The sequence below is a fragment of the Phaseolus vulgaris genome, chromosome 10 (genome assembly GCF_051622355.1).
Source record: "Phaseolus vulgaris cultivar YP4 chromosome 10, ASM5162235v1, whole genome shotgun sequence".
Classification (NCBI taxonomy): Eukaryota; Viridiplantae; Streptophyta; class Magnoliopsida; order Fabales; family Fabaceae; genus Phaseolus; species Phaseolus vulgaris.
In genome coordinates this window covers 10,242,038-10,252,630 of record NC_143507.1, presented here as the reverse complement: position 1 = coordinate 10,252,630, position 10,593 = coordinate 10,242,038, and positions in this window count along the sequence as shown.

The window sequence follows — 10,593 nt, the reverse complement described above, 5'->3', positions numbered from 1 at the left end:
TTTTAATTTCCATTTTCTATTATAAAAAACAATTTATTCATAAATATATTTTAAAAAGTTATATATATTTTACGCTTCATGTATATGTGAATAAATCTGTATAATGCACTTAAACGGTGATATTCATTATATATTTTGTGTGCGCCAAATCTCAAAAAAAACACAAGTCATTGACTAATTATTTAAATTAATTTGTTTAAAAAGTATTCAAATTCAGATATGCTATCAGATTCTTATTTGATTCCACTATTCTAAACTTTTGCTACCTAAATCAACATAGTTTTCCAACAACAGAATCAGTGATAGTTTGACAGAAGTTTCCTTCTGTGGAATCAATTCAATGAAAACCAGAAATTGGTGTCAAATGATCTTTCATAATATTTTATTCATTCATTCAAATTAAACAAATAAAAACTATTCATTCAAATTTGATTTTACTCAAAATTTGAACCAGACTTGAACACTCTTAATAGCATGCATTATTACAAAAAGAAAGAATATTTATTATTAGTTTATTAGATACCACGTTGGTATTTCATAATCTTTCATAAAGAAGAATAGGTGTTCACTAACTGGTCTGAATTGTTATAAACTATTGAATCAAACCATTTAACTAATTATAAAAAATTGAAAAGTGATTAATTCATTATTAAGCGAAATTATTAGAATATTAGAGTTAGAAAAACACCTTAACCATGTGAGAAAAAGTGTACTGAACAAAGCTTGTTAATAAGAATATGAAATTAGAACACACGTGAATGGAATTTTCGCAATTTATATATTAATTCGAATTATGTTGAACCATTGAACTGATTTTAAGTACAGAAAACTAATCAAAGAAAATTGTTAGAAGAACACCATGTGAATGTGTGAAAAAGCAACAAAGCATAATAAAAAGTTTGTGGAAAGAAAAGAAAAGAAAAGAAAAAATAATTTGAAGACATGAATCATGGTATTTTCACAATGTGATCCACTTGCCATTAAATATTACACAACAAAATTAATCAATATTTTAATATGAAAATCTCTCTATTAATAATAACAAAATATGATGATAATTTTGAACAAACAATCCAATAATGTACCAAAAATAATTACAATACCACATAGACAATATTTTAAAAATAGACAAGATTATCCTACTGCAACTATAATATTATAGATCATTAAAAAGTATAATCACAAATTTTGTTAGTGCATACATACATTATACACTAATATTTAATATGCAAATTGTTGTGCAATATTCTCCTAAACCATCTTTCTCCAATACTTTTTTAACAAAAAGATGTACAGGTCTCAAAGTAATATGTAAACTGTTGTCACATATGCATCAATTAGGTATTATCAAACCATGATAATTATGTTTGTTGAATTTTTCAAATCTCTTTAAATAAATTTTAGATACTAAAAAAAGGTATGATCACTATTACCAAAATAATGAAATAAAAACTAATTTTAAAGGAAAAAAATAATTAATCACTAAATTAAATAAATTATATATTATTTTATATATTAAAAAAATTATTTGTATCTAAAATAGTTTCTAAATTAGTATCTAATTAGTTATCAAAGTTTTAACTATCAATTGATAGTTAAAACCTTGATAGTTAATTAGATATCAATCTAAAAATTATTTATTAGTAATGGAAACTATTTTAGTACCAATAATTTTTTTAACCTTTAAATTAATATCTAATTTAGTTTATATAGTGAATAATTTTTTTTTCTAAAATTAGTTTTTGTTTGGTGATTTTTTTTAGTGGATATAGTGTTAATGTTTTAGAAAAATTATAAAATTTAATTAATTCTATTATAATCTTGTTAAATTTTGTCCTCTAAACTTTTGTAAATATATTTTTTTATTTTCACCTTTTACGTTTTTATTTTATTAACATTTATTCTCTGAAAAGAACAAATTTGAATAAACCATTTAAATCTAAATTATAAATAATTAAATTTAATTCGCTGTCGTGTTTAAATTTAACTTTTTTTTATTAATTTAGTTCTAAGAAAATGTTTGAGTGAAGATACGTCAGAATCTTATTACAACTCAGATTTGAATCTGTACTCATTTTTTATGCATAAATGTAATTATTTCAGTAAGTTTTTTTTTTTTTAATTTAGGAACTTTTCATACCTTCAATCGGGTGCTATCCCTCTAAATCTTTTGTAACAAAAAAGGTATTTTATTTTTACTATCAATAAATTAGTCACAATGTGAGAATTCAGTTCATGTATGGAGAAGGAAGAAATGATGGTGAGCCTTATACCATCACCCTAGTTAATGATGAGCTTGCTGGGAAAAAGGGAAAAAAAATAATATTTTATTTCTTTCACACATTTTTCTGTGAACTTTAGCAAGTATAATATGAAGAAAAAAAAAATTAAAGGTGGGAAGAGATTTAGAAATGGTAGTAGCAAGTGGGGTCGAGGAAATGAGGCATAAAGATAGCTTGATGACAAAATGAGAAAACATTTGTAAGTACAAATATTAGGATGACTTAAGTATTAAGTATTAAAAATCTAAAATCATTTAATAGGGCATTCTTAACTAAATGAAAGTGAAGACTTAAAAATAGAAAATCAAGGAATGTAAATGGATATTTCAAAGTCTAAATATGTATCTTAGAAAAATTTAAACATTAAAAATGAGGCAACGCATGAATCATGATGGTGGAGGATTTTAAGGAAGGTATGTGGAAAAGGAAAATGAGAAAGAGGTACAATAAAAACATCTTATGTAAGATAGAAAAAGAACAAAGATTAGATTTTAGAAAGAATGATATTGAAGTCAACATTAGTAGAAGATACACCTAATGTGGAGCTACAATAGAAAACAAATATATGCTATAAAGTTAGCTTACAATAGTATGCAAGTTATTTGTAGAAGGAGAACAGAAACATTTATAACATACTTTGGAAAATTAAAATTGTCATTTACTCAATATTTACTTTTAGTATTTTATAAGTGGTTACTAGGCATAATCTAGACAACAATAGATGAGTACCTTTAGGTAGTATTATCAAGTCAATAGATAAAGCACTAGCCACCTTTTCTTCATTTGCAAGATAGCAATGCATGTTTGGAATTTATGTAACTTTTGGTGAAGGATATTTATAGCATAACATAACCTCAATTAACAACACTTTTAGCCTTTCATACAATAGGAATTGAATAGAATAGGGAACCTCATATAGAAAGGTAAGAATTCAAATGTGAATTTGACTCTCATATTAACTAGAAACTAGAATGTTTAACAAAATATAAAGGATAGAAGACTCACAAACCCATGATCTAAAGATTTTGGGTTCAACATGGAGTCATTATCGTCATTATCTCTTATATGAGTTTACTCATGATTCATTTCTATAGAATATTTTCAATAAATATACCCTTAAAATATCCAATAAAAAATGTATGTTGATTGAAATTATATGGAACTAGAGAAATTACATTATATAAGTCAGTTTTGTACTTTGAAAAGTGTGTGTGTCAAATTATCTGTAAAGTATCTCTAGTAAAGCATATTAGGAGGGTATGGGTGAATTAGCAACAATAGTTTCAAAGTAGAAACAACAAGGATGGAAATGTTAATTCGTGGGGTATATTAGGTATTTTGGATGGGACAATAATAGTAACAAATATGAAAAGTGTAGATAAAACCTGCAAATGAATGAAGTAGCATATTAGATTGGCTAATGGAAATTAAATAGAAATGCTAGGTGCTTTAGATCTAGAAAATTTGACATCATATCTAGGAGGGAACAACCAAATCAAAAAAAAAAATCAAACTACAATGGACAAGTTATGGCTGGCAATTTCGGTTTGTATAGTGCCATGCACTAAGGGAACATAGGAATGTCCAGTTATGAGACTGCAGTGGAAGGGCATTATTGAAGGATAATTACTTATACTTTTTTTCATATTAGTGTTATTATCAGCCTGTTTTAATATGAGTGCACTATGGACTATGTGGTAGAGCAACTTAGACACTTAGGCCTTGGTGTTTTATTTTATGAACCAAAAATTAATTAAATAAAATATGAGTACTTAAGGGGTAAACCCTTATATAGAAAATGGACAAACAATTAAACCTTCTACATGTATCCTCACAACTAAAGATGGGCTACTTGTATACAAAATGCTTTTTGTATCTTAAACTAACAAAATAAGACAATTGCATCAATCAACCACAACACCAAGACAAATGGAGCTTTGGTTTTAAGTAGTACTTGTACACACTTGTGTTGGTTATTGTACTAGGAGTGTTGGTTCAGACAACATGTATGAGTTCTTTTATAAGCTCACAATATTCTATGGTTCATATTCAAAAACCATGTTAATCAAATTAATTTAATTTTGAAATGATTCAAATATAGGCCCCTCCTATTAAAACTATTATACACACATTCTACTTCTCTTCACTCACCCAACTCACCTTATATGATTTAGAATTTGACTTATTTTTCTCTTCATTAACAATCATATTAAAAAATAAATTTTATGTCTAACACAACTCTTACAAAATTAGCAATTTTTTATTCAACAATATATATATATATATATATATATATTTGCTAGAGACAGTAGGGGTGTCTCAACCCATACAAAATATGCATAGTTGTCCTCCCTTATACCCATGCTTACATAACTAACTATACGATTTGTAATTGTTGGTTATTAATTCTGATTTTATTATTATTAATTCTGATTTTATTACCCTTAAACTATTTAATTGTTATATTGCATTAATGGTCAGTTTATAGGCTTGTTAGTATTACTATTTTATAGCTTCCAGTAATTGTAATTTTATTATATATATGATTGAGTAAATCAAAATGAATAAGATCAGTTTTGCAATTTTGTGCAATTACGTTCAATCAGTTGCTATAACCTTTTGCCTTTTCTTATTTCCTTCCATTAGTTCCTACACATGGTATCAGAGCCATTGATCGCTACCCTAGCGAGTATTTGTTGGGTTTATCAGGCCACCACCCATAATATGTTATCCCACGCACGAGCTTCTATCTATCACTCTCGGCGTGAGGGGGGTGTGATGGAGATCCCACATCGATATTAGAGCCTTTCATTGTATATAAGTGGGGTGCAAACCTCACCTCATGAGCCGGTTTTATGGGGTTGAGTTAGGCTTAAAGTTCACTTTGTAACATGGTGGTGTGTGCAAATGAGAGTTTTGTTTGATTATCATGAGTTATGGGATGTCGTTGAGAGTGGAGTATCTGCATTAGCTGTTAATGCAACTGAGGCGCAATGAGAAGCGCATCGTGATCAGAAGAAGAAGGACAATAGGGCTTTGTATCTCATCCATCAAGGGATGAATGACGAGACGTTTGAGCATATAGAAGGAGCAACAACTGCCAGTGAGGCTTGGACAATTTTGTCAACCAATTATAAAGGTGATGATAAGATCAAAAGGGTGCGTCTTCAAACCCTAAGACGCCAATATGAATTGCTGCAGATGGAAACCAAATAGACTATTGATGTCTATATAAACAAAGTTCCTGCCTTGACAAATTAGATGAAGAGCAATGGTGAAACACATTCGGAGCAGGCAAAGGTGGAAAAGATTTTGAGGTCTTTAACTCTCAGATTTGAACATGTTGTTGTCGTAATTGAAGAGGCTAATGACATTTCAAAAATGATAGTAAGGTTATTGTCTGGTTCCCTACGAGCGCATGAGCAGCGGATGAATGACAATAAGATTGAAAAACCAATTGAACAGGCTTTACAAGCACAAGTCTCAATTGGTAGATCCTATCATAAACAAGGTACTTATTGTAGTAAAGGTCGTGGTGACCAGAATCATGCTGGCGTTGAGCAAAACAACATTGGTTCCAATCACAATCCAAGTTCAAATAACTCTTGGTATGGTGAACGTGGACGCGGAGGACGAGGAGGCATTTATAATAAATCAAATGTTTGAGTGTTATAATTGCCATAAACGTGGTCATTATGCAAATGAGTGCAAATCAAAAGGTGATAATCATGCTGTCAATTGTGCTCAAGAAGACAGTAATCACGAACAAGATAAAGATGATCATGCAGTACTAATGGCAGCCACATCAAATGAAACTCCAAACAATCAGACCTGGTATTTGGATTCAGGTTGCACAAATCACATGTGTGGTAAGAAGGAGTTGTTTGCAAATTTGGATGACTCATTTCGCGCAAAAGTGAAATTCGGTGATGGCAGGTTCGTTCTGGTGACTGGAAAAGGGAGAATTCTTATCACATTGAAGAATGGTGATCACAGGTACATCTATGATGTTTTCTATGTACCTGATATGAAAAGTAATTTGTTGAGTATGGGGCAGCTGGCCGAGAAGGGTTTTGTGATGCACATAGTTGAAAATAAATTATCAATTTTTGATAAAATAAAGGTAGTTTGATTCTTAAATCCTTTTTACCAAAAAACTGCATGTTTCCAGTAGATATTCATATGGGTGATTTCAAGTGATTGAATGCAATAGTGAATAATGAATCGTGGTTATGGCATTTACGCTTTGGGCACTTAAATTTTCAGAGTTTGGAAAATCTTTCCAAAAGAAATTTAGTGAATGGTTTACCCCATATTCATCACCCTGATCAATTGTGTGAGGCTTGCATTTTTTGAAAGAATCACAGGATACCATTTGTTAAGGAGCCTTGGCGTGCAAAATTTCCTTTGGAGCTTGTTCATACAGATGTTTGTGGCCCGATGAACATATCATCAGTTGGAGGTAATAAGTATTTTTTAACCTTTATTGATGATTTTTCATGAAAAACCTGGATTTATGTATTGAAAAGCAAGGATGAAGTATTCCACTGCTTTAAAATATTTAAAGCATTTGTTGAAAGAGAGAGTGGCAGACAAATCAAGATGGTGCGTAGTGATGGAGGAGGTGAGTACAAGTCTAATGAATTCAAGAGGCACTGTGAAGAACTTGGGTTGCAACATAACATAACTTGCCCCTACGCACCTCAACACAACGGAGTTGCTGAGAGAAATAATAGAACAATCATGGACATGGCAAGGAGCATGCTTAAAGCGAAAGGTATGCCAAATTATTTTTGGGTTGAGGCCGTAACATGTGCGGTATATTTGATAAACAGATCACCCACTCAGAGTGTTCCTAACACAACTCTGATTAAGGCATGGAGCGGATTCAAACCTAATGTGCAACACTTGAAGGTATTTGGGTCAATTACTTATTCTCATGTTCCCAAGGCAGCAAGATCGAAATTGGATGATAAGGCAGTGAAGACCATTTTCATTGGATATAAGCATGGGGGATACAAACTGTACAATCCAATGACAAAGAAGGTGATTGTTAGTCGTGATGTTACATTTGTCGAAGATGAGGAATGGCAATGGAATGCATCAGCTAAAATAGATTTGAAAAAACGATTTATTTATGTTTTGAATGATGATATGGAAGATGGAGTCACTCTTGAAGCACCTGCAGTTCAACCTGAAGCTGCAGTTCAACCTGAAGTTGTAATTCAACCTGAAGTTGCAACTCCAATTGCAACTATGATGGAGCGACCAATAAGGCAGCAGCGACAACCTGTACATCTTCAAGATTGTACCGGTACTAGGCGAGGCTGGGACCCGCCTGGTTGCCCGAAGCCCAGTCAACCTGACCGAGAGATCGAGGGGCCAAGACCTTTAGAGATTTGGCCGAGAGACCGAGAGACCGAGAGGTCAAGACCTTTGGAAACTTGGCCGAGCGACCGAGAGGCCAAGGCCTTTGGAGACTTGGCCGAGAGACCGAGACCTTAGAAGACTTAACTGAGACGGTCGAAGACCACAGGTATTGGCCGATGGCCGACCCTCACCATGAGAATTTGGCCGATGGCCGAACCCCATTGCAATTAACGCTCAAACCAAGATCAGCAAAGCTAATCCATCATCAAGAATTAGGTAATGCAACCCTAAGCGGTATCCACCTCGATAAACGGGCCCAACAAGGTAGGCCCATTAGAATAATATAAATAGCACGCATTCCAAGGACTAAGGTATGTCATTTATTACTGTTCACCTACCTGAGAGCTGACCACCCACTTTACTGACTTGAGCGTCGGAGTGCCTTCGCAGGTACCCCCACCATCCGGTGTTCACCCGACGACCGAGTCCCGAGTGCCGAAGGATAAGCAGGAAGACGAGAAAAGTCCTAGTTCATCACCCAGTCACCTGCCCGACCGAAGGAAGGAGAAGAAAACTTCAATAGTTCTCTAGGTCTCATCTCCCTAGCAGGAACAAAGATTGTGAAGTAAATCTTGATGATGAAGTTGATGACAATGGAGATTTGGTTCACTTTGCTTTTCTTACAGAATCAGAACCTGTGAGACTTGTCGATGTCATTCAACACCCCAAATGGCAAAAGGCTATGAATGAAGAATTGATGGCAATTGAGAAAAACAATATCATGACTCAAATTGGGAAGGTTGTTCCAAATCAGAATTAAGGGAGGATGTTGGTTATTAATTATGATTTTATTATTATTCATTCTGATTTTATTATTATTAATTCTGATTTTATTACCCTTAAATTATTTAACTGTTATATTGCATTAATGGTCAGTTTATAGGCTTGTTAGTATTCCTAGTTTATAGCTTCCAGTAATTGTAATTTTATTATATATATGATTAAGTAAATCAAAATGAATAAGATCAGTTTTGCAATTTTGTGCAATTACGTTCAACCAGTTGTTATAACCTTTTGTCTTTTCTTATTTTCTTCCATTAGTCCCTACAGTAATGTGATGTTTACAGTCACTTATATACTGTATTTTTTTATTCTTTCTAGTTAACATGAGATCTCCAACAATCATATAAAAAACATTTCTCTTCGCAATTTTTTTACTCAAATAAGTTTTCAATTTGACATATCAATTAGACTCTTCTAACTCGAGAATAAGTCCCTCCACAAAAAGAAGTATTTGTTTTTATTTTTATTTTGAGTTAATAGTATCACTCTAAACTAAAGTACTTCTGAAAACTAAAGTACTTCTAGTTTAGAAGAGAGGAACCTATACTTTAAAGGTACTTCAAAAGGTCAACTAAGATTTAGCAACTCAATGATAATACCTATCTTTTTCACAACAATCTAAGATAGTTTTGAAGTAAAGTAAAAAAGAAATACAATTTTAATATTAAAATAAAAATTATTTAATAATTTTTAATTTTTAATTTTAAAATTTAAAGAGATTAAAAATTATTTTTTAATGTAATATTGAATAAGAATCTAAATTAGTAAAATTGAATATGGGAATCTAAAATAGTAAAAGAGCTTGAAGCTCATAAAGTTTTTTATTTATTTTAAAGATATTTTATTTATTTTATTTTCATTAATGAAATATTCTTGTTTATTTTTTTTCTTTAAATTGTTTTTCCAGCGAACAAGGAATGATCTGAATTAAATGCTATCCAAGAATAATTCACTAGTCAAAGCTTTATTAATGAATATTTTATCTTGTAGTTAATCGTGTATTTTTTATTTTTTTTTGCATGGTCTAGGTACACAATAGTATAGACAATAACCTTTTTTTTTTTTTTATGTATGTATACTTTTTTGGATTGTATTATAGATTAGGTTTGGGATATGTTAAATATGGGGTGGTTAGCTTCTTGTGTGTAAATGGGTTGGAGCATCCCTCAAATGCTCTCTTTAATTCAATTTATTCTTTGTTGATAAACAAAAAAGGTTTTCCTTTTAGTCACTAATTAGTTTGGGATGTCTTTGTCATAATGATATCCTTTTCTGATTCGGGATGGTGTGTACGTGTAAGAGATATTCCAACATTCAAGTCGGTTAACGATTATTGTCCCAAGCAAACATATTTATAATTATTCATATTGGATATCAAATGAGTCTAGATTAGTACAAATATTGTAAGTAACCTTATATTAGTTCGACAATACGATATGTTTATTAAGTTGATTAAATTAACTATGTGCTTAATTATTTTGTCTATGTTGATTTTCCAAACTGTCTTCAACAAGGCGTTTGAGATCGATGTGATTACTCACTACTATTAGTTGAATGTGTCTATTCTCAGTTATACCGTTCCAGTTATGTATCGTACAAGATTGTTGTGTTTTATTCACATAAATTAATATTAACTAAAAAAATGTTTTTTTTAAATATTAAACACAAATTATATATTTACTATTCAAACTCGAAGACCTAATTAAATTAAAATAGTTTATATCAATCACTAGTACAAAAGTTTAATGCGGTTTTAGGGTTAGACACTGTCTTTCAAAATGCGGTGGCATTTTTTAACTTAACTTGATTTAAGAAGGCGACTATTAAATAGTCGCCTTCTTAAATCATATTTTACCCTAATTTTGAAGCGCACTACTTACGCTTTCATAATTTCTTTCCTCTTGGTGGTTCACGTTTTCTCTCTGTTTCTGCTCTGATGGTCTTTTTTGCGTGCTTCATTATGTTCTCGTGTCATTGTAAGTTTGTTTCGATCAACTCTCTTTCTTCTTCACCAATGGTTTATAAATTTTTTCATTTCATTTATTTGTTTATTTTCTTGCATTGGCGAAGGGTTCTCTGGCGCTTCGTTTTCTCTTAT